The sequence below is a fragment of the Choristoneura fumiferana genome, chromosome 9, assembly GCF_025370935.1.
Source record: "Choristoneura fumiferana chromosome 9, NRCan_CFum_1, whole genome shotgun sequence".
In the NCBI taxonomy this organism is placed as follows: Eukaryota; Metazoa; Arthropoda; class Insecta; order Lepidoptera; family Tortricidae; genus Choristoneura; species Choristoneura fumiferana.
Genome location: NC_133480.1, coordinates 9490056 through 9496388, shown reverse-complemented (window position 1 = coordinate 9496388; position 6333 = coordinate 9490056).

The window sequence follows — 6333 nt, the reverse complement described above, 5'->3', positions numbered from 1 at the left end:
TTCGCAATATTAACTAGTAGAGTTAACCCGCAGCTTCACGAAAAACTATTTAATCTGGTAGTTACATATAACGTTTTAAACTTTCGTAACTCCCACTCATAGTCAAAATATCATATAGGGGACTTATCACGCTATTTTATACAAAGTAATATTTACGCTCGAGTTTCGGCACGTTACAGTTGCCGTGGTCACGAGTAGACTGAAGTGTGGGGTTCAAGTCTGCCTAGCAGCGCGATTTCTTCGAACTACCCGCACTTGATCACTAATAGTACGGCACTCGTATCACGAACTACCCGCACTTGGTCACTTTTATTAGTCACCCTATCACCGACCGACACACAACACTAACAACGTCCGACCGTCCCTCCGAACATAGCATAGCATGTTATAGCATATGTAAAATAGCGTGATAAGTCCCGTATATGGTATTTTGACTGGTAGTTACAATTGTAATACCGGGATTTTACAATATTACCTGGGAAATCTCAAAATTAATATCATGATCTTCATTGATTGTGTTAAGAACAACAGTATAAAATTTCATGATAATGACTCTAAACCAGCGCTTGAAATTTCAAGATTTTATCCTATCCCGTGGGAATATCGGGATAAAAATAGCCTACCTATGTGTTATTCCAGACGTCCAGCTATGTACGTACCAAATTACATCCGAATCCGTCTAGCCGTTTTAGCGTGAAGCGGTAACAAACATACGTATATACACACACACACACAAGTTTTCGCAATTATAATATAAGTAGGATTAGGCGGCCCCTAGACCTACAATACATTGTACAATACATTTTATTGTACAATAAGATTGAAAGGCGCTCTGAATCTAAAAGGTCAATTATATTGCACAGATAATACGAACTGCACAAAGTTTCGTGTTCAAAATATTGAGCAATAATGACCCTACACGATGCAATGGAAAAAATATGGTGCAGTGAAAATTCAACTCACTCAACTTTCGTTCAATTATTGCGCAATCTTAAATACCTATGTATTAACCAACGGGCAATAATATTGCAGAATTCACAATTTTGCGCCTTAGTGTTAAAAAAAGCTTTCGTTACAAAGAAACATTTGTAATATGTAACCAGCCAACTATTAATTTTGAATTAAGATTTTTGTTTTTCTGTAAGCGGCCAGTGCTACAATTACAAGATTTTTGCTAACAGTACTTTTGTTGACTGTATTGTGTAACTATTTATTTTACATAAAATATACCCTAAAATTAACAGATCTATAACAAGACAATAACATGTCAAAGGTGAACTTCTCCATTAAAAGTATCTCTTCCAGTTAACCTTTGAACGAATGTACATCAGAAATCAGATACTGCAATTCGAAAAGATAAAAGTACAGATTTTTTAAAAGTGGATTAATAATACATTTCTTAAAGAACATTTTAGCCAATAGCAGTCGGCGGTTGAATTTGCTATCGGTACGAAAAATTAACACAATTAAATGCTGCGTGTCTACATGAGAATTGTTGTGTCCGTAAGTTCAACTCTCGTGCCGCAGCAATATATTTTGCTATAGCATATTTGGAAACGTTTTATTCGTATACAGGGGGGTTAATTCTGATATATATCGCACAGGATTTTCACATGCACAATACAGTCGTTAGTCCTTGTTGTTTTTTGAAAAAGCTATAAATTATGCTGTCTTAAAACCTCACGAAACACGAGAGAAAAAGGGTTTCTAGAGGGGCTGACGCTTAATAAATCGTAAAACATTCACGTTATTTTGAGACTTTCGGGTGTCTCTCATGCGTAAACCATCAGTGTATTAATAAAATAAAATATAAATGACTATAAATAATGAGTATTATATTTCTATGCATATTTTTTGACATTACGGCCTTTTAGCATTTTTTGACGATATTTTGTATAGGTATTATTATTAAATATGAGTCATATAAACGTTTAATGTATGTATTATCTATTTATACAATATAATTTTGATTTATTAAAGCTAGGGCGCGTCTCAAGTAGGTACATAAGTTTATATATAGGTATGTATAAACCTTTCGTGAAGAACGATTTAAGTATTGGTGAACACTACATATTTATTTGTCGTAAGAAATAATGCCGACGGCAAATAAATACTGGCTATAGAACTCACATGCGCGTTCTTACGTTCTCGTCTGTCTTTGAACCTCGTATAAAGTACTAATTGGATAACTTCACAAGTGCGAACATGAGAGGATTTGGTACTGCTGCGGTGTTTTTGAATTTTTCGAGCAATTTAACTTGAATATTGGAGTATCTCTGCGTTCTATACTTACCGCCGCGAGCCTTTAAGGCTTCTTTGAAAACAACTATAGGTAGGTACAGTCGAACAAATTGAAGCATGAACAAGGATTGAACCTTTGCTCTACTAATGTCATGTTGACATCTCATACTTTTGTCAAGGAAATCATAGTGAAATTGATTATTAAAAGGATCCACCCTGGGTCATGATTCAATTTGTTCGACTGTACATAAATGTCATTATATTTATTTAATCGGTAGTTTTTTTTTAACTAGCCGGGGTATAGTATCCCACTGCAGGGCAAAGGGTTCTTCCTCTTAAAATACTACACACATATACTAAAAAGACTTTTTCACTTCTCATGCTTGTAAAGTTCGTGTTTATTAATGACTTTTTATGCTCTAGTGCATTAAATAAAATCTTCGTCTAAGACCAACTTATGACCAAGGTAATCAGATGTCAACAGCCACAAACAAAATGTTTCTACATATTTTTAAAATAATTTGTAATTTATATAAAACTAAAAATCAATCAAAATAAATCAGTAAAATAAAAAAAAAAATAGAATTATTATAATGCATAAAAAATAAAAGGTACATAGAAAGTGAATTATTGTTTCCACACTGTTGCTATTTCATTTCCTCGCAATCTAAGTGAAAAGGAGAGTGAAAATACTCGAGCGTTAAACCCATTTTCCCCTCGACGTGTCATCCGCTGTATGATCGTCTTGGGTAAAATGGCTCGTTTTATGCTTTTGTTGTACAATCTACTTTTTTTTTGTTATTTCGGTGCCGAACTATTTTTTATTTGTTAGGTACTTATTATTTTATTGTAAAAGGATAAGAAGCGAGCAAGCGGGTCATCTGGTGGGAAATGATCAATACTTACCACGACTCAAGGAGAGTCACTGATCTGTTGCTTACCTTTAACAGTACATTACTGTCGAGGCCGGGAATTACGGGATTGCCGGCCAAGCAGGTATAGACGATCGAGCTTAGCGAGGCTGGATATGGATGCGAGGCCGGCAACCCCATGTTCCGACCGAGGCTTGGATAGTGATTTTCTCAAACATGACATGAAATAACATAAATAAAAACAAGAAATCAAGCTGGCGGGACGCTAGTCTTGTCGGCCTGTTGTGCTTGTCTGCTGGCGCGTGCCGCAACGCCTGCAGCGCGATACTTCCCGGCCTATTATTTGTTACACAACGTGAATATTTCATGTCATGTTTGAGAAAAGGAAGTATAAGTAATATAAGTTTGCTTGAAAGTCCCGATGTCATAATTAAGTCTCTTAAAGGTCGATTCCACAATATCACTGTATGTTTTTTTTAATTGACATCACCTAATACTGCCATCATAAGGTAAAAGGGGCAGCATCTCAAAAAAATAAAATGGCATCTGATGCAAAACTTCTTAAGCTACACAATGGCAAATAACTTAATAAGTAGTTGTTTTTTTTTTGAGAAAAGTTTTTGCCATAATTGATCAGAATACCTAGCCCTCTTTTTTTTCGTTAACTCTTTATACTGATGTATGGTGTTCTATGAATACTATTTGTATTGTACCTATTGTATGCAGGTTCAAATAACGTTTTATCGGAATTTAGTAGGCCACTGAGTGCATAGTCCCATTAAAACTGTAATTTTCAGCATGAAACTATTTATCGATTTAAACCAAAGTATCTCATAAAAGCGCATGAGCACCGAATGGGACTTTACTGCCATTATAATAAGAACGTTACTGATCGCATATAAAGTTTCCTAGTGCATAATTGAGCCTTATCGATTTTAGGTTAAACGTTAGTCATTTGTTTAGGTATCGATTGCACATATTTAATGTGTTTATTGAATGTCCCATTGAAAGTTACAAAAGGTAGACATCGTGAGAACAGCTGCATTATACCTAATCTATGAAATCGTTTTAAGACAACAAGTTATATAACGACAAGAAAAGGATGGAAAGTTATATGTGTATTGTCACCGCATCATTGTTATATGTGTATGTCATTGTATCTATTGAAGTATGAAAATTGTTAGTAATTTTTACTCGACTGCCCAAAGGAGGGTTATGTTTTGGAGCGTAGGTATGTATGTATGTCCATTTCTTTGGTCCTAGACGGCTGGACAGATTTCAACATTATGAGGTATCATTGAATTCGTCATAACTGTCGGAGTAACATTTCAATATGGTGTCTGCGAAAAAAAATATGGCGGAGGCAAGAATTTTTTTTGTATTGTAACAATATGGGTATCAAATGAAAGCTAATAAAAGCCCATTCTAAATTATAATGGGTTAATGGGTTTTAACGTACTTACCATTTTCAATGTGCGAAATTACATTTGAAATTTACCACAAGCTTTACGGTGAAGGAAAACGTCCTGAGGAATCCAGCACAACCTGCGAAACAATTCAATGGTGAGTGTGAATTTCCCAATCGGCAATGGGCCCGCGTGGGAACTACGGCCCAAGCCCTCTCATTCTGAGAGGAGGCTGTGCCAGCAGTGGACGTATATAGGCTTGGATGATGATGATGACCATTTTCAAAGAAATATCAAAAAATAATAAAATAAAACATTAAATTTAAAAAATCAAAAAACCCGACTGCCTTTAAAACTTAAAGGAAGAAAATAAGTCTAGTGGTCTAGAACTCTGTTAAGTAGCTAATTTAAAATTCAACAGTCTGGACCCATTTAAATCGTGACCAGCGCAAAAGTTCTAAGTAATGGGACCCTTCCTTCCTTTTAGTTTTTAAGACAGTCTGGTTTTGATTTTTTAAATGTTATGTTTTTAAATTTGAAAATCACAACTGACATACACATACGTTCATACAAATGCTCCAAGTTAAATAGGAGCCGGTAAAACATCTAAAACAATTTAAAAAAATCCCGCTCCTTAATCCAGTGGTCTACTCAAGTATAAATGAAGGCCTCAACTTTAAGTAATGGGATTCCGTCTACGCAAGGTCCAAAATATGTTTTTATTTGCTAACACTTTCGAGTGGAGCCGGTATATTTTTCTTACAATTACTAACGTTGTCATCCGATTTAATGAGTCGATCTAATCCGCCCTACAAGAGTTGAGATTATGTTACGCGTATATTGGCTCTTGGCAAGTAGTAGGGCTAAGCAGCCCTCAGAATAAGGCTTGTCGACTCCGTGACATGCTCTGGGGCCGAAGCAAATGTAGGGTGTGACTGTTTCGGTTGGAGGGCCCTTGGAAATTTGAATTAAATTATCGTGGAAGGATGTAGGTTTTGCAATAAGATCTGGTTTTACATTATAATTATCTACAAGTTTGTTTTATTATGGGTTTCAACAGTTGATGTGGAAAGTTTGACGTGTCTTTAAAGTAATGTATTGAATCAAGCGTTACTTTGCGGGCGATATTAATGAGCTATAAGCAATTAAATTTGCAATATACCGTGTTTATACAGTGCCTGCTTGGTTACTGAAAATTCAGGCTTCTAGTTTAATCCACAACGAAATTAAAGGGAGGTTGAAAATGGCCTGAACAGTTCCGAGAAGGATGTGCCGTGCCGATTTTTTGCTCGACTTTGCGAGGGCACTGTCGGCCCCCAGATTACTTTGCTCACCCGCGCTTACGATAGCTACGTCTAATCAACAAATGTGTATAACCCCGTTGGGTTACCACCACCACACCACTCTGACGCGTTTCGAACACAACCAGAACTAACGGTTTTTATGATGTTGATTCAGATGTAGTCACACCTTTGACACGTATGGAGCTTTGAAACGCGAAGCTCAAAGCTTTCTTTGTAGCTTTGAGAATGAACTTGCTTAGTGTTTGTGATAGTTGAGTCTTTGTGACGTATTTGATTTATGTGGTAAATAAGAAGGGCCAGCATTTCCAGATATATCGCACAGGTGTAAACGGCCAAACCAATTTACGTCTTTTTCGCTCTTATTTCGTTGACATAAAGAGTTTTCGATCGGCTAAAGCCGATTCCGCGTCAATAGGTTTGGGGAGAACTTTATTAAAACACCAAAAAACCGAAAAAGTAAAGAGGAGGAGAATGTTGTTCGGAAGACTAGCGTTGCTATGCAAACCTGAT